This window comes from Dreissena polymorpha, chromosome 1, assembly GCF_020536995.1.
Source record: "Dreissena polymorpha isolate Duluth1 chromosome 1, UMN_Dpol_1.0, whole genome shotgun sequence".
NCBI classification, from domain to species: domain Eukaryota; kingdom Metazoa; phylum Mollusca; class Bivalvia; order Myida; family Dreissenidae; genus Dreissena; species Dreissena polymorpha.
In genome coordinates, this window is record NC_068355.1 from 54,562,768 (window position 1) to 54,590,214 (window position 27,447).

A 27,447-nucleotide genomic window follows, 5' to 3' on the forward strand; every position below is an offset into this window, starting at 1 on the left:
GGCGCGTCTTTTATATGGATGCCCCTTGATACAATTCCTCAGACTCCGTAAACGGTTATGCGACAGCTCCGACCAATCAGAATGCTTGAATCGCCGATTTGAACCACTGTCATCCAATCAAATATGCGCGCCAAATGAACTTTTCAAAACGCTTCCGCACATCAGGAAATAGTTCCAAATGTTATATCTATGCTTATCAATCAAATGACAATAACTTGATATAAAACAGTAGCAAATCGTTAACATTAATACAATAAGACATAGTTTACTGTAACCATTAACTATATGGCGCAGTCTTTTGTTAAAATCACAAAGATAAAGTTATGACGTCACAAGCATGGTCGACACTGTTTATGAGCGACAAGGAAGTGTTATTCTTTATGGAATTACAATCATAGGAACGAGGATTAATAACTAAAGTTGTGAGTAACATTTAAGGATTATAAGGATTAAGATGTAGATAGAATGATATATGCATGAAACCTCAGTAAACTGTTCAACATGCATATGTCATGTCATTCAACGAACTGTCAGAATCTGTCAACATTCGGTGAGTAGGTCTTTGCCCATATCTTAGATAATGTTACATGTTATGAAACCTTATTATTAGTTATGCTTAGGATTACTTTTAGTCCATTATATTACACTATTATAACAATTAAGACTTTGCCATTTAAAGGAATCATAATTTCAAAATTAAAAACTCGAAGTGGCAAACAAAGCATACTCTAGTTAAAAAAACAACAACAACTGGGCCATGATGATCCGGAATCGCTCACCTGAGTTCAGGGTTCAATTATTCCGAATACTTGGCCTGGTGACTTTGTTTGAGACCGAGCCTGACTCAAATTCCACCATGACATTGATATTGTCGCGATGTTCCGACAATTTTTAATCAAAACTTAAACATGAATGTGGCTTCTAGAGTTGTTATATGGGTTTTCTAAGAGTTGTCTATTGACATTATTAAACAATTATTTTTAACACACGTCACCCACATTCAAATTTCGTCTAGATATCGTGAAGATAATCATTAAAAAAGGTTTAGTCATAAATGTGCCTTTTAAAGAGGTAACAACATGTTCCTTGGATTTAACCTGGTGACCTACTTTCATAGGATGCACGTGACCCAGTTTTGAACTCGAACTAGATAATGTCAAGGCAAGCATTGTGACCAAGTGTCATCAAGATTTAGATTTTACTTGGCGAACTAGTTTTTTTTATGCACGTAAACCAATCATCGATATAGATAAAGTCAATATTCTGACCAAGCTTCATCAAAGTTGGATAAAAAATGTGACCTATTCAGTGATAGCGAGCTAAGAGTAGACGACAAGCGACGCACGGCGGACACCACATGACGCACCACAACGGACAGCGGACATATACTGACCACAACGGACAGCGGACTTAGACTGACCACGACGGACAGCGGACATAAACTGACCACAACGGACAGCGGACATAGACTTACCACAACGGACAGCGGACATAAACTGACCACAACGGACAGCGGACATAGACTGACCAAAACGGACAGCGGACATAGACTGGCCAAAACGGACAGCGGGCATAGACTGACCACAACGGACAGCGGACATAGACTGACCACAACGGACAGCGGACATAGACTGACCACAACGGACAGCGGACATAGACTGACCACAACGGACATAGACTGACCACAACGGACAGCGGACAACAATCTTTCGAGCTAAGTTGAGCTATACAAACATTTCAAAAGGTCGTTCAAAGAATTGTTATACTAGCATTATTAGCGGTGCACGAATCTTGAGCTGTTCAATTCATTAGTTCAATTGTAACAAGTCGCTCCCAGGTGTATTTCTCGACATCGTAAGCGAGCCATTTGTCTCAAACAAAAGCGCATTAACGGATCCGCAATACGATTGTATATCTAGATCAATTAGATAAAACCGACAAAGAGCATTTAAGGGTAACTTTATCATTCCAATGAAAGACGCGCTTCATAGATCAAATGTCGAAATATCTTGCTAACCAAGTTCAATCACGTTTAATCAATCATTGAAGTTCAAATCGACACAAAACAATTCCGTAAAATGCACCTCGTGATTTTTCCGATTCCGTGTTAACACACTTGTTGTACTATTTTATGACGTCACCATATACTTCTATATCAATAGTTACTTATCGGACACCTGTAATTTTTTATATTTCCCGTATCTTCATTTTCGGACACGAACAAAATAATTATTTTTAAGTGTCAGAAAACTTAGAGTAATTACGGTATATAACGATTACTTGTGTTCAACACGAAATAGTTACGAGATCAATTAAATAGCGATTAAAGTGTCATTCCAATGAGTAGTTGTAGGTTTCATACGCTTCGTTATTTACCAACTAACAGCGTCCTTATAAACGTACACCGCTCCACCAATGCGGTGCTTTGTAACATAATTTAAAGAACTCGAGTGATTACTGAGGAGACGTTCATACAATATCGTCTTTCAAATAAGATTATCATATTGTAATCATTTTAACTTTTTGAAAAATTTAACTTGCGAATGTAGCATCTATTTCAGAGGGTAAAATTCAGAAAAATATCACAACCTCCTCTTCTTACTACTACTCCTTGAACTGCTACTGCTGCAGCTACTTCTACAACGATTACTACTATTACAATTTCTGCTGCTGCTTCTGCTATTGCTACTTCTCCTGCTTCTGTTACTGCTACTACTTCTACTACTACTACCATTACTACTACTACTACACTACTACAGCTTTTGCTGCTGCTGCTACTCATACTGCTGCTGCTTCTGCTTCTGCTGCTACTGCTACTGTAACTGCTTCTTTACAAATACTCATAGTACAACTTGAGCCATCTGCAGTGCTATCACTGCAATTAAATTCGCTATTTGTACTGCTACTAGCACCATACTACAGCCAGTCAAAATTGTTATTGTTGCTGCTGAAAATTACGACCAAAACGACCATAGTCGGTTTGAGATAATCGATACCAAAATTAGTATTTCTGAGTCATCCATTAAAATTACCGGCACAGACTGAAGTAGTGATTCAGAAGAACGCTTTCCCTTTCCAGCAATTTGCAAATACAATGATATAATTATATGCACTGCCTAATTGTTGTAACACCAGATGGACTATGCGATGCAACACTATTCCGCGCAATGGTCACGGTATCGCTATTAATTGTAAATGCATGGTATACCGTTACGTGTGCAATATATGGTTTATATGAACAAAATAATCATGTGAACGTCTAAACGACCACGAAATTACATATGACCATCAATTAGCGTAAGCACATAACACAGTCCTTAGCATGTATTTATCCATTAACGTTTTAGCCTATGTGTAAAAACTCACATAAATAAACAAGTTGTTGCCGCAAACCAAATTAGCACAAACAAGTCCAGACGTTAATGTGATAAATAGCGTCCTTATACGTTAATAGCTTAAACGCAATTTTGAAGAACACAAACATATGCACAGCTGTACGTCGCTCGTATTAGATGAGGCCGTCGTTCAATAAGACATACTCGCATGTGAACATATGTTATTTGTAATGTAGAATGTTATGTCAATAGCATGCATTTAAAAATATGACATTGTCATCATATATACCAAAGGTTACTAGGAAAGTAAAAGTTGAAAACGTCTCATTGCTTCACACCTTTGCTGTCCGTCTTGGGAAGTACGCTAAATACACTTATTATGCACGTGCACACATTTCAGCGTAACCTCGGCAGACCTTGCTTATATTTCATAAGCAAATATTGTACATTCGAAGGATACGCTTATTCATACCGAACTTCAATCCGAGAAGGATCGTTTTGTAAACTCTAGAATCACAAGTTATACCTCTCAGTCGGGGATTGAGTGTGACATAGGTGTAATATTTATAATTTTAAAGATAATTGAGCCGTGCTCTGTGAAAAGGTGCTTTAATGCATGTGCGTAAAGTGTCATCCCAGACAAGCCTCTGCTGTCCACACAGGCTAATCACGGACGACACTTTCCGCCTAAACTGATTTTTGCTAAGAAGAGACTTTCTGCATACAGCAATTACCATAAAGGCGGAAATTGTCGGCCCTGATAATCCTGTACGGACTGCACAGGCTATTATGGGACGACACTTTACGCCCACGCATTAACCCCCTTTCCACAGAGCACGACCAATATATAGCTATGCAAAGATGCATCAGTTTCCATCGGAATGTAAAAATATTAAGTCGGTTATATAAAAAGGAAAGAATTTCCAAACAATTACGATATGCACTGGCAGAAGTAAGCTCCCATGTGTATGGATTTCACTGCTTGTATATGGTACCCACTAACTATCAGAGCATAAAAACGATTCAATATTAATTGTATGATGTCTGCTGCGGACATTTACTCGGATATGCATAATTACAATATACCAATATTCATTTATACGCATTATGAGGTCCCAAGGGTGTATTATAATAGAAAGGGTGAGAACGAAGCGAAAAAGTCTAATTTCTGGTAAACATGAGGCTCAAAAAGCCATTAATGCTACGTGAAGTAACCACCTCTACATTTGAGTCGCGTTCTGAGAAAACTATGCATAATGCTTGTGCGTAAAGTGTCGTCCCAGATTAGCCTGTGCAGTCTGCAAAGGCTAATCAGGGACGACACTTACCGCTTTAATGGTATTTTTAGTTTCAAGGAAGTCCCTCCTTACCGAAAATCAAGTTTAGGTTGAAAGTGTCGTCCTTGATTAGCCAGTTCACACTGCACAGGCTAATCTGGGATGACACTTTACGCACATGCATTAAGCCCAGTTTTCTCCGAACAAGGCTCATTTGATACAAGCAACCGTTGATATTTTTCGAGCTAAGTTTTTGTGTCTGTTGTGGTCATACATAAGCAACGTATGTCGATGTCCGAACACAACAGACCGACAATGAAACATTTTTGATTTCAAAGGGCAGCTGGTAGGCAATTTATCACGAATCACAAACAGTCGTTTCTCATACAGATATTCAAGATAAAGTTACTTATGGATATAGCCAACAACGAGACGAGTCATTCCATTCTCTGGTCAATACAAAGTTAATTGTGCTATTACAGCGGCCCAAGAATGAACCTAATTGCCCCTTCAGTTTGGAGTCGACATTGAACCTTTCGTGGCCTCGAGTTTATTCAACGCACAATGTGGACCAATTAAATGGGGACCTATCTCATTCATATGCCAACAACTGCTGATGACGTACCGTCGCTTAAAAAATGTCATGGTTCCAATTATGCACATACAATATGACCAGGAGATTGAGAGTCTTATTTGAAAAATCGCCGTTTTTGTAAAAGCTTTATTCCCAAAAAATCCCGCTTAGCGACTTAGCGATTTACTTGATTTTACTACTTTCCCGCTATTCAAACGAAGTTTCCCTTCTAATCAATATTAAAATGGTCTCAAAATAAATATAAGAATTTATGGACTTCCCGCCATTCCCTATTTCCCTTATGATAAAATGAACAAACGCACTTATATCATACAATTGTATATAGTTATATTCATTTTTGTTAAATAAGATATACTTTATTTCATCGTTCTCATGTCTAAACTGAAATATAAATGATGCTTCAAAAGCGTTAATTCTGTACCATTTTGATTTCTATATAACATGGTATTATCGGTTTATAATCAATATGATAATACAGTGCAAGATGTTGATTAACATATTTAGCGTGAATTTTATCAAAACGCCAGCTCCAAATGTATTCGTCTCAATCTATGCCGTTTCTTACAACAGCAGGTTGCATATCTACTTCAGATTTGTACATCTATCTATATATACATTGAGAATGCTATTACAATTACTCAGCTTGTGCTAGAATATAAAAGGAAGCATCAAAACATCAAGAATTGCATTAAGCCGTTCTGATTCAATGTGTTACATAATTTAATTATTTACATGAAATGTAGTGATATATGTGATATAAAACAAGTGATTTAAAATCCAATTAAGTTAAAAAAAATTCCCACCTGCCACAATTTAAAATTACACGTGAAATAACAGATTTTGTATTTTTTAATCAAGAAATGTTCTTTCCACTACTTTTTCACGAAATTAATGCAACATTTACAACAATATACATTTATACTGAAACAACTCTTACCTTTTACCTCATTTGCTACTCAAATCCATGTTAAGCCTTGCAATAACCAAAACCAAACTGAAAGCGTATCTTTATGAAAGTGCATCTATTAAATAAACCACAACCGTACCAGCAGATACATATCTAGTATCGAGTTTTATTAAATCAACTTGCTCGAATCACTTTTCATCCAACAAACTCCGTTTTATACCGCGGTAATTCAGCCATAATCAGAGCACCTGATTAGAGAGGCCTCAAGGCAATACTGCGACCTACACAGCACAACGTAAACTTTCTCCGCATATAATTAACACTGAACCATATTCGCGATGTGTGCTGGTGTACAAAGAGCTTTAAGTTTGTTAAATACTTCATCCGTAACCAGCACATTCTCACGGCTTTAACCGCATAGTCACGGTATCATTGCATCAAATTTATGACTTATTCACTACGCCCCCCCCCCCCAACCACACACATGACTATGAATTAATTTACCTGTATAATGATAATCGTGTATTAGTTATAGGGCATTTTTTGGGGCAATAGTGTTTTATTGTACATAAATGCTTATTTGTAACAACATTAAAAGTGGAACAATTTATCAGAACATTATAGAACGGAAAAGCATTATTAAAGAAAAACTGTTCATTACATAAACAATTAAACAAAATTGGCAGAGTAGAGTTCAAACGACTATTCATAAAGCGAATTAATGTACACCTTGCATATCCTTTTGGTGTGTTTAATTACTTCGGCGCATGTTATGTTATTGACATGTTTGTCGTTAACATATTTGCTATTATCGCTTAGTTTAGTTATTGGTGTTTTTGTTTGCTATGTCATTACTGACATGTTTTTAATTACGAACAATGTTGTTGTTTTTTTATAACGAACAATCTCAATTATGTGGTCTTTGTCTACCAAGGCAAGTTTATCTCAAGCTGCATCAGATTTTGTAAGTGCTGCTGGCAATTTTGTATTCGATATACGTTTAAGCATCTAAAAGATCATATGGTGAACACAACGATATTGTGTATTGTCTACGTAATCATGTGTGTGAAATTATTCTTAAAAAATATTGGTTACTGTGATCGTCACAAGTATTTGTCTTAAAGTTAGGATTTTGTGTAAAATATAAGCAGAAAAGAGAAAAGTGCAGTATAAAAAAAATTAATACACGTACTTCTAAATCCAGTGATTTTTTACCTGCTAGTCCTGCGTCCTGGCCTCACAAACACCTATGGGGAAGCAAAGATTCGAATTATTTGAGTCCCAAATATGCATTGAAATTTCTAAAAAAATAATATCGTTAAATATTTGGACTCATTCTTTCAATACAGGGACTCAAAGCGATGCAAGGTATCGAGTCCCAGGACTCAGATGAGAAATTTTATAAAAATATCACTGTAAATCAATACTTTTATATTCCTCTATCATAGACAGTTCAATACCGAAGAAAAAACTTTTGAACACACCCAGATACCGACAGAACATTTTTCTGAATGTAATTAATGTCTTTACATTGCATGGTCAATTCAGTGTGACACAAATTGGCTGGATGTCCATAAATCCGTTCAAACCTTTTCAGTGTACATTCGTATTCACAGGGGCTTTATTCCCCGCACGGGTGATTTTAACTTTTCAAGCCTTTCCAATAATTACTGGTGTTATTAAAATATTTAATGTTCTTTTCATGAATTCGACCCACGTGACCATTTTCTAGCCACTCAAATGCGAATTTTAGCCTCCAACTGATTAAGTCAAGACAGGAGAAATTTTAACGGGCAAAGGGTAACTCGCTCGAAATTGTTTTCGAACACCCTCTATGCACAAGTGTCAACTTGGCGAAACATGTTGAGACCACCAATAAATTAAATTAACTTTCACAACGAGGGTAACTCTGGCTGCTGGCGAGTCCCCGGGGACGTTGCATTATTGATTAAAGGAAGACATTGTGCGTGCCATCTTGCGGGTATTTTTGTCATTGGTTATATTGACACGACCTCTTCTTTGAAAGGAGTTCATTTTTAAATTTGACTACCACAATAGCATGTGCCATAAACGTTGTATACTAGAACATAAACCGAAAACTATACGCCTCTAAATGTAGAGACAACTACATATATTGAATAATAATTATCAAACCAGTAACAATCAGTTATTCGAATGCGTTCAGTGTCAATGGCGGATAGGCGGCGTGATATGTGATTACTCAAATAATTATAAAATCAGGTATGTATATGTAAAGAGAAATGTATGGTTTAAAAGGGCATATCACTGCTAAGGGATAACATACTTAACATTTTATATAATATGTGAAAAGTTACATAACATAGCTTAATTTAGTGAATCGATATACTAATTAAAGGTAATGTCGCTTAAACAACTATAATTTCATGTTATTTTTATAGACCGAAGCACATCAACACAAAACTGAAAATTTCAACTTATAATGTGGTATCTTCTTTTTGATAGCTTTCCGAATTACTTAAAACTAGAGCAAAACACCTACCTGGTGTAAAATGGACAATTAATAATCATATACGTAAATGTAGCTGACTGTTTGGAGAAATGCACATAATACATGAATGATAATTTACTTCAAATGCATTTATTGCATTTTCAATTCGCATGGAATATTCGTTTCTACGAACGATTTTTGATTATCTTCATCATCATCTCTAGATTTTATAAGCTTCCACAACTCCCACATCCAACCCCAAACACACATACGGGTAGATCAACTGTGTACTAAAAACTGAACTCACAATAACTACATACCCCACATATCTCATATAAAACAGTCTGTTAAATATGATTACATATAAATATATGCATTAAAAATAATATTTAAAAATCGTTTGTCATTATATGGATATATTGGTACAATACCATGTATTAACATATGAGATACTATAATATACTGTGTACACGAATGAAATGTATAAAGCGCTTACATACCTAAATAAGTAACACGGAAAACAAAACTAAACATCTCTGATCAAAGTGTTGGTAATGCAGCAATTATTGAAAAATATTTTTTATTTCTATACTATTGCAAAAATACTATTGCTTAACTACATAAACACTATTTAATGCATTACTTATGTAAGTAAACTGTACACATGCTTGTATGTAACATTTAACAGGAATTGCCATGGCGAACTATGGACGATTACAAATAACAGTCGGACTATTTGGTCCAGATAATGCCTTCCACTCTTCCAGTGCTGGAACCGAATTTTGAAGGCCTTTGCAAACAGTTTGAATCCAGATGAGACGCCACAGAACGTGGCGTCTCATCAGGATACAAACTGTTTGCTATTCTGATAGTATTCTTTGAAACAAAATGAAGAAAATGCTAATTTTAGAAATTCAGCAGACGACATATTAGCAGACGACAAATTTCCCAGCACGCGAAGGGTTAAAACCCAAACACTAATAGCGCTCTCAACACACATTGCTATGCCACACACACTATTTGATTACTACCCATTTGAACCCAGGGTGATGGCCATAACAACCTCATTTCCTTCGACACGTTCCATTAGCGCGTGTCTAAATAGACATTTGGACCGAGCTACCGATGAGCATTCTCGAGGATAAAGTGTGAACAATCGCACAGGTTCAAAGGAAATCACCATCCCAATGTCCGGCCAATTTGCGTTAAAGGACTGATACGTCGGAAGAAATTGTAAACCCACGAAAACTTCTGACACATGGATATTGGAATTTGAATGTCGTCAACTAATATTGTATAGGATCTCTAATTCCAAAGCTCAACTTAGCTGATTGGACATTGTCACATATCATTTGTTATTGAAACCCAAACATATTCCCCCGACTGCACACGATTGTGGGTATTTTAAGACCTTTCTTGCATCACTTGTTCTTTTACTAACGTGTTCTGTCATCTGTTTCACGATCTCAACTATTTGTGAGCGCCTGTATTGTTGTGGCAACCACAGAACAAGGGAAAACCCACTCGTTGTGTATGATGGCGAGAATCGAGCACAGATATGATTGACGATGTAGAATGACTGATGGTACCGGTCATGTTGGTAAAAGTATTCTGATCATGATGCAGCCATGATGTCGCAATGATGTTGTCATTATGTAGAATAATAAACTAAATTGATGTGCACTGTGATTGATAGCACTTCCCTACTAGCAGCCGGTGATTCACTATTATCCTTATCAAAACATAATACCGATACCGTATCATGCTATTTTCGAGCTCTTCATTTTATCTGCAACTGCATATGTGTTGAGACAAATAAAAAATCAGGAATATAATAAACTGCCAGGCAACTACTCTATCTGTCTGATTGTTACGCGGGTAATAAGTTATCACATTGCGCGAATCCATCGCCATTGTACCTCGCTGACTTGTTTTCGCGTGTTTCGAATAGGTATTTTTGAAATATAAAGATGAAAATTCAAGATTATACAATACCACAGTGATATGGTTCCCCTCTCTTCACCTACATTAAGCTATATATCAATAAACAGAACATTTTCTCGTTAAAACGTATATTTTGAGTATTTTCTGTTCGTGTTTTATTCTTAGGTATTGACAAATCAGTTTCGTATTGTAATACATTTTAATACCAGAACTTTTCTTACACATCATATTACCATACCGACATCTCCCTCTTATTATCATGACCATGATTTATAGTATCCAGTTTCTATACGTGCAACGTTGACCTTATAATAAACGGGTTCCTGAATTAATTGACGTATTTACAGTAAAAAGAAACTGGAAAAAATTATTATGCACGCGCACCGGATAACATAATAACACAGCACGCTGCACTTAATTCAAAACCACTCTATTTACCCAATATTTCCAACAATGGAAACGTTAAGACTGTAAGCTAGTGATTGGAAGATATCGTTGATTTCACAATTTATTGTTAATAGTGACATGGCAATTAAAAAAGGCATGCATTTTTCCTTTCAATTTCATAACACCTGATGACAATGCGCGGGCTATTCTTTGACAATATATTTATATGATAAAAGATACAGTGCCACAACGTGACAAGGCATAAGACCTATTGTGGCATGACGCGGCTCATACTTTTGTGTTTTATATAAATGTTATTATATTATATGGTTTAAGTTCGCTATAACATAATAGCATAAATGTTGAGGCGTTTTTATCTATTCATATATTCTCACCCGTTCCGATTGTATTTCCACACGGACTTCCCAGATCTGAGTGATCTCCTCTAAATTTGAATAATGGTTATGGTTCCCCTTCAGTAATGCAAAGAACGCAGGTTGCATTTCTCATGTGGTTATAAAACATCTATATATAAATAGGTGTTAACATGGTTACAAAACCTTGCTTATGTTGTTACAACATGAACAAATGCTGTTACAACATGAAAGAACAATTTTCCATCTTGAAATCCTTCATCAAAACACAAATTTAAAATCGAATTTAGCATATATATTCACCATCTCACGTGAAAACAACCAAACATGAGACACATTGTAAATGCACATGTTCTACTTAATCACGAAACAAATTGCAAATTTCGAACAGCTTTCATAAATACAATGTAAAACAAAGTATAAAAAATCTTCTTACCTCAAAAGCCTAATTATATCCATGCAGCATCGAAATAACCAAAACTAAAATGAAACGAAAGTGTATCCGTTATGCAAAGGAAGCTATTAACTTCACCACAACAAAGGGCTGATGCGTATCTTGTTTCGAAGTTTATAAAATCAGCTGGTTCGAATCACTATGCATCAGCAGCTCCATTCATACCGCGGTAATTCAGCATTAAATGGAACACTTGATACGATGGGCTCCTAGAAAAACACCAAAGCTGCACTGCAGAACGTCAATCATCATCGCGCGTTATAAACACTGAACTATACTCGCAAGGCCTGATGGGACTCGGAGCTTTTACTTATCCCATTTATGCCTAGTGGACTCTCAATTCCTTCTAAATTGGATCAATTTATTTCCAAAATTCGGGATGTCTAGTATATTTATTTCTAAATTAAGAATATTTCTTAAATAAATTCCTTTAAGCAAACAGCGAAGACCCTGATGAGACGCCGCATCATGCGGCGTCTCATCTGGGTCTATGCTGTTTGCCAAGGCCTTTTTTCTAGACGCTAGGCATACATGAGTTATGTTTGTTGTCGTTGTTGGTTATGTTGTTGTTGGATGTTGGATGTTGGTGGCAATGCTGCTGTTGTTTTGAACGTTTTTGCAATTGCTTTTACTTACACTTTACAAAAGTGTATCAATTATGTGGTTATGTATCTACAAAACCACTCTATATGAAGGCGCAATAGATATTCCAATGTTGCGGGAAACCACTAAGTCGATACATCTCATAGTACTTTTGTTGGTATGTTTGAATGGCAAACCAAACTATACTTTGAATGGTTGTGTGATTTATGACTTTAAGTAAGATTTATTTTCTAAATGGAAATTTGAATATGTATGTGTCTTTTTCCAATTATAATTATTCATTCGGCGCGTTATACTTCCGAGTGGCGATTCATTTTTAAGCCCTTTTAAGCCATCTCGTTGTATAATGAATTTTAACTTTTCTTTTCATTCATTAGATCAACGTGACCATATAAAAACGTTTCTCAAATTCGTACTAAAGCCTTCGCCTGATTAGATAAATATAGTGGAGATTTCAATGTTGATTTCAACCACCCTATATGACAGGGTGTCAAATTGGAGAAACCTGCTGAAAACACCAACATACCTTCACAAAGACGTTAAATCTTTTTTGGCGAATCCCCCAGGATACTTGATTATTTATTAAAGTGTGACATATTTGCATGCCAGACTTGCGGAAACTGTTTGTCACTCGTCATATTGTTGATGACCCGCCCTCAGCTGTGGACGGGGGCGAATGCAAAGGCATGAGCTACTAAAAAACTCTATTTTGTTAACAATTGCCAAAAATATATATATGCAAGCGAAATACTGGCACTTATCGACAAGGAAAACGTCAATAACGTGAAAAAGACAATTGTGTCCTGAGTTTGTCTTGCTACAATCGGGGGTGTTCCAATTCCGCAGGGGATAAGCGACGCTATATGTCATTTCTAAATGCATTATATAACCAATCATTAATCAGACAAGGATGGTGTGGGTTTGAAAGCGACAAAACAATCTACATACTATATACAACCATACACATTAGTATAAGCCTCATGCTTCCTTCTCAATTATGTCCAATTGTATTTTACAGCCTTTATGTTTAGCAATACTGCAATTCTACCTGCCTAGTATGTTGTTCGAAAATAATATGTATGTTTGTACTGTATTGCTAATATGTACTTTCAATGAACTTAATAAATAGTGTTTAAAGCAAGACGAACAAAATAATAAATTCAAAGGAAAGATCACTAAAGCAGCATTCATTCTGATGCACATAAACAAGACATATGAACATCACCACGATATACCAACACGATCAAATCCCTATACAATGTTAATACATATGTTCAGTTTGAATGAAAACTTCCAACCGGAAGGCACACACAATAATCATGATCTCATAAGTGTGCATTGACCGTTCCAAGGCCGACCATCATTTCCATGCGTTTTGTTTAATAGACTCTGATTCAAAACATGAAATCTCAACTGTGTGGGATCCCATACAACGTTATTAAAACGTTTGCATTTACCAATAAAACAAAAATTTCGTCATGTTGTAACATGGACAATTCTAAATCAGCTTACATCTATAAAGTTTCCGTGTAACTCGCATACTTTCTGGGATAAAAACCTGTATAAACCACGAGTTATTTCTGTGAATATAAAACTTGTTTTTAATTTGATTGAATTGCGTGTTAGATAGTTCCTTTACAACAACGCAGCGACTTGACCTTTGAAATTACGCATAAACATGTTGAGAACACAACAAAGTTGTAATGTCACACGATGCTGTCCTCGATTTGCGTTGTCAGATGCAAAAAATGTCGCAGTCTAAGAGGAAAGCTTGCTGATTCATTTTCAGGAAGTATAATTTTCTAATACCGTAAGGACTTTATGCGAGTGCAAAGACAGAACGAACAGCCTTCCGCTGAAAGTGGGAGTTCTTTGCATCGCTTTACGTCTTTAAAGAAACTTGTTCATATATTGTCGGTGTGATATTTTTCAAACAGATTTAAAAACAGAATATCACTGAAGCGTAATAACAATTTTGACGTAGACTCATTCTGAACATATTACTTCGTGCTTGAATAATCATCATTTAAAGTTTATAAAATTATAAACGGAACAAAATCGAAGCGATTCAATAATTGTTAATGTTCTTTTGTTTTCGTTGTTTTGTTACATCCCGAGGATTTTTTATTTAACATATTCGATTCGTTCCCAAATATAACATTCCGTGTGGGTTATTAGTTAAGGCGATAGCCGTAAATCAAATGGGAAATGGTTTGAGTCCCAAAAGGTACACACTTTTTTATCATCCTTATATTCTACTTATTATAATAAGCTTTACAGTTCCGATGCTTAAAGCTAACAATTTACTAACACTCTTCAAAAAATGCCGCAACCTGTGAACAAGTATTTTATGGTAAATCAATTAACTTGAAACAGATAAGTGAAAAATCATTAAACAAGAGGGCCACGGTCCTCAGGCGCTCACCTGAGACCCAACGGAACTAGACTACTTTGAAAAAGTGCGAGCTGATTAATGAAGATTGGACCCAAAAATTGACTTCTAGAGTATTAACATTTGTTGGTTTTTAATTTGAACTAGTGGCATTGTTGTTGAGCTCAAATGATCCGGTTTCAATCTCATCCGAAATTCCATTGGGACAAATGTTCAGACAAAGTTTCATGAAGATTGGCAGATATAGTGTCAACAAGTGAAAGCTATAGCCATTATAAGGAAAAAAGCCCCGTCCTAAAGCGGGCATGTTTTTCAAGTGACCAGGGAAAACTGTTCGAACTCGACCGAGAAGTCATTAGAATAAGTGTTCTGACCAAGTTTCATGAAGATTGGCCAATAAATAGAGCTAATATAGCGTCAACAAGTTTTCGATAAAGCCATATAAAACAACCCCCGCCTCCACCCCCACCCCCCCCCCCCTCCCAGCGGCCATATTTTTTAAGGAAAAACTTTCTAACTCGTAACATTTTTTTCAACAAATCCGAATAAGTTTCTTAGTCGGACGAGAAGTCCTAAGAACAAGCCTTCTGACCAAGCTTCATTAAGATTGCACTATAATGTGACTTCTTGCGTGTTATCAAGGTTCCACTATATCCATATAAGGGAAAATGCATGCCCCCTGACGGCCATGTTTTTCAACGAACCTTAACCATCTTCGAACTCAGCCGAGCTATCATTAAAACAAATGTTCTAACCAAGTTTCACAAAGATTGGACTATACATCGGACCTCTAGAGCGTTAACAAGGTTCTTCTATAGCAATATAAGGAAAAATGCGCCGCCCCAAAGGAGGCCATATTTTTCGACGGGCCGGAATCATGTTCAAATAAAGCCCATATATTATTAGAACAAATGTTCTGACCACTTCCCCTGTCATCCATATTTTTCAACCAACCGGAACAATTTTCCAAGTCGTCCAAGATATCACAAGGATACGTGTTCTGACCAAGTGTAATGAAGACTTGAAATAAATGTGGCGCATAGAGTGTTAACAAGGTAAATGTTGACGACGCACGACGAACGAAAGGCGATAACAAATCTCCCCATGAGCACGTTTTGCTCAGGTAAGCCAAAGATCCAAAACTACGAGAGCATCTAACACAATCAGCCCTGTCACAAACACACTCGTTGTTCACTAACCATCGGGGTCATGATGGTCATGAAAACCTAATTTCCTTCGACAAGTGTTATTAACCGTTGCTTTAATAAACATTCGGACCGTGTTCCTTCTGAAATTCCAAAGGACAAAGAGTGAACAATGGGACAGGATTGCATTAAATCGCAATTTCCGTTTATTCGACAACGACTTCGGGTGCAATCGTTGAATCACAGAACTTTCCGACTTTAGTATATTAGTGTTCATCGACAGCCAGTAAGATAGCAGGTCATCTAATTCCAACGCTTAAGTGTCACTTATCATTCGTTACGGTAATCCAACTGACAGCGTTTAAGATACTAGACACGTTAATGAGTATTTAAACCAAGCACGTACTTAAATGCCTAGTGGACTCTCTCATCCTTCTAAATTGGATCAATTTATTTCCAAAATTAGGGATGTCTAGTATATTTTTTTCTATAATAAGAAGATTTCTTACAGAAATTCCTTTAAGCAAACAGCGCAGACCCTGATGAGACGCCGCATCATGCGGCGTCTCATCTGGGTCTACGCTGTTTTTCAAGGCCTTTTTTCTAGACGCTAGGAATAAATGGGTTAATTAACATTCTTTACTAACTATTTATACAATTTCTAAGAACTATGTTTCTCAAAAATTTAATACGGCTGAAAATAGTTTTTCTTGCTAGTATGCACAAGGACACTTTTTTTAGATAATTTTAAAAGTATTGAGTACAAAACGTTTATTTTATTGATTCTTAAAGAAGTTATTGTATTCGCTTGAAAATCAGCTTTCTTCCCTTGTGAGCAGTATTGTATCAGGGGTCGTAGATGGTCTAAAACTTAAGATAACAGCGCTTGAATCCGAAAATGCTGGACTTAAATCATCAGTTACCGGTCTTAAATCTAAGGTAGTCGATCTCGAAAAGAAAATAAGCGAAATTGAAGAGAAGAACGATTCATACGAACAATACTCCAGGCGCAACTGTTTGAGAATATCGGGTCTAACAGAAACTTCCGAGGAGTCAACGGATTCATTGGTGCTTGAAATCGCGAAAGCAGCTGGGGCCAACCTTACAATAGACGAAATAGACCGTTCCCATCGACTCGGCAAGCCTAAATCCAACCAAACCAAAGTGGGATCAGTGGAAGGCAACATCAGACCCCGCGACATCATTGTGAAATTTATTTCCTTTCGTGCGCGCCAGAAGCTATACAGTCTCCGAACAAAGCTTAAGCAGAGCGGCCACAAAAATGTTTTTGTAAACGAAGAACTTACTAAACAACGCAGTGAGCTGCTCTACCAGGCACGCATACTCGTAAAGGAGAAACGGATTGATAGCTCTTGGTCGTTTGATGGAATTATATTCATCAAAGATAAAACACAGAAGGTCCACAGAATAACAACCAGAGCAGATTTCTCTTCGTTCACTGAGAGTATTTAGCGAGCTCTACCTTTTATGTACACTATACCTATTCACGCATGGACTACGACATTCCACTACTAGTATCTTGGTTTATCGGATTACAACCCACCGTAACACATAAACCTCGTGTAAAACGCTAATAACCGAATTAATTTTCTAAACTAAGCCGACTTATTTTTATGCAATCGTTAGAGCATATCAAGATTTAAAACTTTGCCGTGTTTTAGTATAAGTATTGGCCTTTTCTTTATGTAGATGACTACTTTAACTACATTAAAGGCATGCTGTTTTTACAAAAAATTCAACTTCGTATACATGCATTGACATTTACTCAACGAACGATCCACAAAATATAGTTTAGTGATCACCAAAAACTATCGATTATTCTTGTTGCTGTATTGTGTCAGATGACTGCCTTTTGTAGTTTACAGTTAAATGTACCACCTATTCATGCCTACCAAACAGTTCATACCTGTATAGCACTCATACTTGTATACATTCAAGTACTGTGTTAATAATCTGATATGTCCTTATCCGCCGTGTATCTTGATGTTGCTTCTTTTTTTGTAATATCATAGTATTTTGCCATGTTATATTTATGCTTACATATACACGATATTTAACAACTATGTACTAACAATTCACATCTCTTCTTTAAGATAATAGAGTAATGTCTTTGCTATTGTGGGACACGTTAACTAACCATTTAACCGGAAACAAGGCTACTGAGACGCATTCAAACAATCAATCCTTTTACTTGTTAAAAACTTAATACGAAAGGATTTAAAACATTAGCCTGACGACCTCCATTAGAAGCTTCTTCCACGATACCCATATTTTGAAGATACTGTTCTTCCGCCAGCACTTACCAATACCACAATGCCCGTTAAGCATCATGTCCTTAATCATAATATGTTACATTTTTCCACTCATCTGTTTATTTTATTTTATAAGTAACCCCTTTGGTACACGGTTCACGTTGGCGAGTATGAGATCCGACCACCACACATTGTCTACAACTGAAAAGGCGGCATGGCTTCTACTCAGCCGTCCCAGATATCATCCTCCCTAGTCAAATGACTGTCTACACTGATAGGACATGCCGCCCATCCTACTACAAACCTAGTTTTCTGTTGCTAAACCTCATTCATCGACCCTTAACGTTCAGAAACCATACACAGCTGTACCTGTGCTCCTTACTTATTCTGTGTTCTGGAGACGTCCACCCTAACCCCGGCCCCGACTCATCGATTAGTTCTTCCCTCTCAGAATACAGCCATATATTAAACAACAACGGACTCAGCATCATGCACCTGAATATTCAGAGTCTTAGACCAAAGCTTGACATCCTAGAAGTTGAGGCACATCCATACGACGTACTCGTTCTTACGGAAACTTGGCTTAACCCATCGATTCCTGACGATGATATCGCTTTATTGCATTTTCAGCAACCATTTCGCTGTGATCGTATAAATCGTCTTGGCGGCGGTGTAGTTATATATGTCCGAGAAGGTATTAATGCAACCAAGCGATCAGATCTCTGTATAAATGGCTTAGAATCTCTTTGGGTCGAATTATCAACAGGTAGGCACAGATTATTGTTGGGAGGCATCTACCGTCCTCCGGACGCAAACAATGACTACTGGACCTTACTAGAACATAACATCGATCAAGCTTTTTCCATGTCCTATGATAATATCATCATCACTGGAGACTTTAATATGAACGTCCTCAGTCAATGCCCAAATAAAATCATAAATCTTATGACATCATACAACGCTGAACAACTTATCTCCTCACCAACTCACATCACAGAACACTCTAGCTCACTTATCGATCTAATCTTTGTAAAAAACAAAAATCACATACTATCCAGCTTTGTTGCAGACCCTTTCATTCCAAACTTAACTCGTTTTCACTGTCCAGTAGTGGTAGTTCTTCATTTGCATAAGCCCAGAACAGCTCCATTCAAACGACGTATATGGGTCTACGACAGAGGAAACTATGATGATTACAGAGCCGGCTTACGGTCGACGGACTGGAACAGCCTTTTCGACAACGACGACCTAGATGATATTACCGAGAAAATAACAGACACAATCCTATCAATAGCATCCCAAAATATCCCAAACAAAATAATCACAGTAAGACCTCATGACATCCCATGGATGTCACACCTGATTAGAACTCTTATAAAAAAGAGGCAAAAACTTCATAAAAAAGCAAAAAAGTTGAATACGCCAGAAGCATGGTCAAAGTTTAAACACGCAAGAAATTTAGTCACTAAACATATACGTCAGGCAAAACAAAACTATAAAAATAAATTAATTGAGAAATTAAATCAACCTAACACATCTCCTAAAACATGGTTTAAAACAGCTAAACAACTTGCAAACAAAACACAATCGCAAACAATACCAACATTATACGACCACAATCACGAGGCAACTACTGACGATGGCAAAGCTGATCTTCTTAACAACTACTTTTCTTCTCAGTCAACTATCGACGATCGAGATCACTATCCTCCACCAATAAATCGTGTTACGGAATCCTCTTTGAGAAGCATCACCATTACGCCCCAAGACGTTCAAGACGCTCTTTCACTTCTTGACCCAAGCAAAGCAAGTGGCCCAGACATGGTCAGTCCTAGGCTTCTAAAAGAAGGCATACACGAACTTTCTATACCTCTTTCAACATTTTTCAATAAGCTCATGCAGAATTCGTATTTCCCTGATTCTTGGAAGCTTGCAAACGTTGCGCCCATCTTCAAAAAATCAGATCCTTCTAAACCCGCCAACTACCGCCCTATTTCCCTACTTAGTTGCCTCGGCAAACTAATGGAGCGATGCATTCACAAATACATATATAATTACCTAACGACAAATAATCTTATTACCCCTTTCCAATCTGGCTTTATAAAAGGGGACTCGACCGTAAATCAACTTACATGTCTTTACAACGACATATGTCAGGCCATGGACGAGGGCAAGGAAGTGCGTGCTGTATTCTGCGATATTTCAAAAGCTTTCGACCGAGTCTGGCATCGTGGTCTCATCACAAAACTTTCGTCTTTTGGAATATGTGACTCCCTACTTAACTGGATTATGTCTTACCTGTCAAATCGCAAACAACGCGTCGTGTATGCAAATTCTACATCATCATGGCGCCATATACAAGCAGGCGTCCCTCAAGGCTCCATCCTTGGCCCCTTATTCTTTCTCGCCTATATTAACGATATTGTTTCTGCTGTCAACTCAAACATCCGACTCTTTGCCGACGACACCAGTCTCTACATTATTGTAGAAGATCCTGTAACTGCATCAACCACGCTAAACAACGACCTTGCATCCATACATTCGTGGTCCCAGTCTTGGCTTGTATCGTTTAACCCTGAGAAAACTGAATCTATTATTTTCAGCAGGAAAAGGCTTAAATCACAACACCCACCTTTAATTATGAATTCTCTAAATATCGAAGAAGTTGACACCCACAAGCACTTGGGTCTAACCCTTTCCTCTGACGCAAAATGGAACGCACATATCTCAATTACTCTGTCAAAAGCTTGGCGACTTATCGGTATTCTTAGGTCGCTTAAATTCTTCCTCAACCGCTCCTGTCTCGAAAAAATGTACTTGTCACTCATCCGCCCTACACTTGAATACTCTGATGTGGTCTGGGACAACTGTAGCGAATACCTAAAGCAAGAACTTGAATCTGTTCAAGTGGAAGCTGCCCGTATATGTACTGGAGCAACAAAATATTGCAACATTCAAAAGCTACTCAACGACATCAAATGGGATACACTATCGGAAAGAAGGAAACAACATCGCCTACTTCTATTTTACAAAATGGCACATGGACTTTCACCACCCTACATGTCAGATCTAATTACACATATTAATCAAACCCAATCAGGCGGATACAACTTAAGACACATCCGACATGCCAGAGCACGCACGCAAGCATATAGTTTATCTTTCTTACCCAAAACAAAACGGGAATGGAATCAACTGCACATAACAATACAAAATTCACCAGACGTACAATCATTCAAAAACGCCCTACAAAAAGAAAAAAATAAATCCTCACCTCTTTTTTACTGCGGTTCACGAACTGGGCAAATCCTACACACACGTCTTCGACTCGACTGTAGCGGTTTGAACCATGATCTGTACAGAAGATCTTTAGTAAGTTCCCCCTTATGTTCCTGTGGATCTTCAGAAACAATTGAACATTTCCTCTTAAGATGTCCACATTATACAAACCTCAGAACCCACTGCTTTGCCGATATACGGTGCCCTATTACTACAAATAATCTGTTAAATGGCTTTGATCGATTCTCTCTTGCAGAAAACGAACTTCTGTTTCGCGCTGTACAGCGATATATCATAGCAACGAAACGCTTTGCAACATATGTGTAACGGCTCTCTCCTGCTCGAAAACAGACCGTGTACCAGGTTTACAAATAAAATAACATTTTTTTTTTCTTGTTAGGTTTTTGCATTCCTTTTTAAATAATTCTTTTAGATAATGTCTTCTCCAACCATTTTCACATGTAATCTAAACACTTACAGTTCGACTTCTGACCACAATGACTGCAGTCGCAACTCAACACAAACGGAGAGGAATTCATATAAGTGTCACATCGACCTTGTTTTCCAATCCAAAGCACATTTAATTTTGGTATATGCTTATTTCGAATTATGTTTACATGTGTACATGTTTACATGCAATATTTGCTTAAAATAAAGTTTAAACTAAGTTATTGTATACAACATTATTTTGCGAAATATCGTGGCAAATATTAAAATAGTATTGTTAAAGGCATGCATTATTCTAAGTGTAATTAATTTTGTTTATATTTATAAAATACGAGTTAACGTTGAATTTCATATTTATTTCTATTAATGTATAACTTCATAAGCTTCATGTGTGCATGTAGTATAAAACACGGAAAAATAATGTAGTGATGATGTTGATGTTGAGAACCAGTTTGCTGTTCAATGTAGTTGATAACACTTCTCTACAAACGCCCGGCCATTCTCTATCATCCTTACAAAAATAAAACTACGCCGTATCATGTACATAACACGCTCTAATGGCATCTGTTTACGTTTTGAGACAAAGAAACTAAGCGGAAACAAAACAAGTGTAAGGAAGCTACTTGAACTCTTACGAGGATATCATTGTGATATTTGCACGAATCAAGCGTAATGTTACACACAATCACCTGTTTTCAAGTTTTATGATGGGGAGTTTTTGACATCCAGAATTTGAAAAATCATCGTTATACTACGGAATACCGTTGGTGCCAATGGCTCGTGGTTACACATTAAAATCCAGAGGGCGAGAATGCGAGAACGCGATGATGCGATGGCGACAATGCGACAATACGATGGCGACAATGCGATAGTATGATGCCGAGAATGTGAGAACGCGATAGTACTTTGACGACAATGCGACAATTGTCGACATCGTACTATCGCACTGTCGAATTGTCTTCATCGTACAATCACGTTCTCGCATTCTCGCCCTCGTACTGTCGCATTGTCGCCATCGTATTGTCGCACTGTCGTCATCGTATTGTCACATTATCGCCATCGTACTATCGCGTTCTCGCACTCTGGATTTTATTGTGTAACCACGATGGCCGTAACGGTATTCCGTATTATACAATGTTTGTAATCCTATAGTTTTATTCTCTTGCTATCGAGTTCTTTCTGCGTTTGTGCTCGACTGCAACTTAGTTCACCCTTTTATAGTACATGTATCTATATTTAAACACGCAGTACATGAGCTCAGTACAGTATACATGTATATCCGTTGAACAAATGTATCATCATCATTATCGTCATCAGTATCGACATCATCATCGTCATCATCATCATCATCATCAATCATCATCATCATCATAATCATCATCATCATCATCATCATCATCATCATCATCATCATCATCATCATCAACAAAAACAACAACAACATCATCATCATCCTAACATAATTACCATTACAATCAGCATAACTATTATACCACCTGCAACAATCTTTGTCACACTCACACGACATTCAACCTTGTTTTTCAAGTCAAATCATTATTATCATTAGCATCGTAACTAACAACAAGAAAGGCAATAAGACCATTATAATCAATATATAAGCAATATATTTATAATGAACTATTTAATACAGGACTGCCATTAAATGTATAAGGCAAACAGCACTATACGCAAAGTTACTGTAAAATAATACGATTACCAGGATTGCTTGCAGTCACGATCTTTCCGAAATAGAATCTTTGCTAACATCACTATAATACCAACAATTTCGCAAGTAGACACTCCACATGCACGGCGAATGCTGCAAACTTATTGCAATGATTAACTCTAATATCTCTTAGTAAGGCAATGGGCCTCGCTCTGGGAAAAGCTGACTTAATGCATGTGAGTCATGTGTCGTCCCAGGCAAACCTATGCAGTTCTTTCAGGATACTCAGGGACGAAATGTTCCGCTTTTATTAATTGTATTTTGTTTTAATGACTTCTCGATTTGGCAAAATCGAGTTGTAAAGACAGAAAATTTAAATTGCGCACGCACACGTAACAAACTAAACAAAGTAATATCACGCGAAGCTCCCCGTGATTTGCATTGACAAGTGCAAGAAATGTCGCAGTTATCGAAGAATAGTTGCTGCTTCCGTTTTACTCAGAATGATTTGTTTATAATACAAATACTATCATCGAGAGCAGAGACAGAACAAAGACCCTGCTCGTGAAAGTGGGATAGGATATGTCACAACGCCACAGCTTGGAGATAAGCACCATGTTTTCTTAATTTACGTGCAATGCAATTCGTGTGTTGCAATGTCCGTACAATATACTTGTCTATTTTTTGGATTTTCTTCTTTTTTATTCTGAACATTTTTTCCAATATCATTATTAACCCTTGAAATACTTTATAGTAAACTAAGTACATGAGGAAAATGCATACACAAAGGAATAAAGCAACTCGACTAATAACTCTCTGTTTTTAATATTCATAAACCTTAAAATACTAAAGTACAATGTTTTTACAGAAGATTTCGAAACGACATTTATACTAATAAATTATTGATGTGATCTGTGTGCAACTGCTGATATGAGAATATTGAAGGCACCCGGAAATTGTAATGGACGCTTGTTCAGAACTGAATACCACGTACACATAGGCACAGGCTAATCAGGGTCGACACTTTCCGCTTTTATGGCATTTTTCGTTTAAATGAAGTCTATTCTTAGCAAAAATCCAATTTAGGCGGAACGTGTCGTCCCTGATAAGCCTGTGCGGACTGCACAGGCTAATCTGGGACGACACTTTACGCACATGCATTATGCCAAGTTTTCTCAGAACACGACTCATACTATCAACCGGTACCCCGACACACACCAACACTCATTGATCACTACCCACCGGGGTCGTGGACATAAAAACCTCATTTCTTTCAACGCGGGACACAAACCGGTGCCTTAAGAAATATACAGACTGTGTTTCCTGTGTGAGTTCCCGAGGATGAGCTGTCAACAATAAGATGGTTGAGAGGCATCGTCGTCGAAATATCCGTCTATTGGCAACAGGGCAATGACTTCCGGAGCCATCGTAAAGCCGCGGAATTTCCCGTATTAGAAATAATAGTTGTCAGCCAATCAGAAAGCATGTTCTCTCATTCCAAGGTTCAACATTACTGATTCGACCTCGTCACTTAATCGGGTATTCACTTACTTTATTACTTTATTTCATGCAAACATCCATATGTTGGACTTCTATGTGCTATGGCGGCTTAAAAGTTACTGTAATGATCGTTCGGCTTAAAGTGTGCATTCCTCACTAAATGCTTTTCAGTAACATAAGTTAAAAAAATATAGCACTAAAATATGTAGCACAACTTATACTATTATTATACCGGATTTATATAGCGCCCTTTTCATGCAAGCGTGCACGTTCAAAGGCGCTTTACATAAGAACATTTGACGTATCGCAGATACGAATACATTTTGCAACACTGTTTCAAAAGAAATCGATCAAAACTACTCAATTATACTATAAAACTACTCTATTATACTATGAGTACTACGTAAAAACATGCACAGTAACCATAGATTAGAAAGATCAACAAGACACTATACAACTACCTTATGTGTATAGCTATAAGACAATTAATGAAACAATAAAATCTAAAACTTAAACAATAAGTACTACGTAAAACAAAAAAAACATGCACAGAAACCATAGATTTGAAAGATCGGCAAGATAACCCAGAGACAAAACAGAGACAGAGACAAGGGCAACGTCAGGATACCATTACCACGAGTCCACAAACCCCCGAAGGAATAATTATGCTTCCTTTAAAAGGGTAAATTCAAGTTCATGCTGATTGAGACAAGGGTAACGTCAGGATACCATTACCACGAGTCAACAAACACTCAAAGGAATAATTATGCTTCCTTTAAAAGGGTTAATTCAAGTTCATGATGATTGAGATTTTATATAATGAATTGAATAAACCACTGCTTATATTGTATAAGATTGGAGGAAGAGGTGAGTTTTCAGTGCCTTTTTGAATGAATTCAGTGTAAAAGAACCTCAAATGTTTGATGGAAGTGAGTTCCAGAGTTTGGGAGCATCGTACATGAAACTTCGCACCCCGTATGATACGGATTTAATCTTCGTTGGAATCACTAATGAAGTCGATTCGTTCTTTGATCTTAAATTTCGCCTTGGTTCGTAGACTTCAAGTAGGTTTTTCAGATATACAGGCGATTGTCCATTTAAGGCTTTGAACGCATTGGTAAGTATTTTGAAGTGGATTCTTTTTTCTACTGGGAGTCAGTGTAATTCTTTTAGGATCGGTGTTATGTGACTATAGCGGGATGTTCTTGTGATAACACGCGCCGCAGTGTTTTGAACATTTTGTAGTTTCTTGATAACTGATGTTTGTGTTCCATACAGCAGTGCATTGCAATAGTCTAGCCGAGACGTGACAAGTGAATTGACCAATGATTTTGTGGCATTTGGTGTAAGATATTGCCTGATGTGACCTATTTGCCTAATCTGACCGAAACATGATCTACCGGTACTTATAGCATTACTATGGTGTTCCATGTTCATTTTTGAATCAAACCAAGCCCCGAGATTTCGAACGTATTGCGATGGTTTAATTGTCGAGTCCCCTACTTTAATAGTTAAGCCATCTACGTACTTGAAGTTGTTTTGACTTGAAAATACTATGACCTCGGTTTTGTCGGTGTTAAGTTTGAGCATATTTGTATTCATCCACGAGATGATATCGTGGAGGCACTTTTCAACTCGATTTAGTGTTTCGTCTTGGGCTGCTCCATCGGTGGGTTCAAAGGAAAGGTAAAGCTGCGAGTCATCGTCGTAGAAGTGACTACGTCTCCATGCAAAGATGAAAGTAACTACCGACGCAACTGGTGTTGTTGTTTTTTGCAGATTAAACAAACGACAGACGAACACAAATTATTACTACCAAATTCAGTTTGACACTACCTTTCCCCAAAAAAGTATTGTTTTGGGCCATTTGTGAGACATTTAAAGTTCCCACATGAGGTTCTACAATAGTAACTAGAGCTTTGTCACAGACGTGACGTATACCCCCACGTGCCGCATTGACACAGACTATTTTGCATGCTGTCTTCACAAAACAAGAGAATCAAATTTATGGCGATGTTTAAGAATTATAATGCCATTATCATTTATGGCCATTTCGACCTTTGAACTCTTGAAATCTTTCGCATGACATGCCGTCCAAATTTATGGCCATTTTTTTTTACTTTTGAACTCCAAGTGTGACCTAGACCTTGGAGTTATCGACATAATTCTTTCGCATGACACATCGTCCAATGATTGTGAACAAATGTTCCAGGTATTTTTAAAATCTCACAATAAATGACATAGTTATGGCCCGGACAAGATCATTTATGGCCATTTTTGACCTTTGAACTCACAGTGTGACCTTGACATTGCAGATATTGACGTAATTCTTTCGCGCGACACACCGTCAAATAATGGTGAACAAATGTGCCAAATGATTTTAAAATCTCACAATGAAG

The 27,447-nt window shown here is 37.2% G+C and overlaps 1 protein-coding gene across 6 annotated transcripts in view; it reads right to left on the reverse strand.

The window, feature by feature from the left end:
* LOC127881481 (mucin-3A-like) overlaps positions 1 to 27,447 on the reverse strand; it is a 45,670-nt gene that overhangs the window by 12,515 nt on the left and 5,708 nt on the right. The window contains exon 1 of one of the 6 annotated variants that reach the window (XM_052429411.1): positions 23,600 to 23,682. The exons of 1 other annotated variant lie outside the window; for it this stretch is intronic. The gene's annotated coding sequence lies outside the window, so the exon portion shown is untranslated. Of the gene's footprint in view, positions 1 to 6,144; positions 6,387 to 11,725; positions 11,965 to 21,430; positions 22,081 to 23,599; positions 23,683 to 27,447 lie in introns of those variants that run through there. 4 more of the 6 variants (XM_052429415.1, XM_052429399.1, XM_052429407.1 and 1 more) reach the window with 4 other exon arrangements.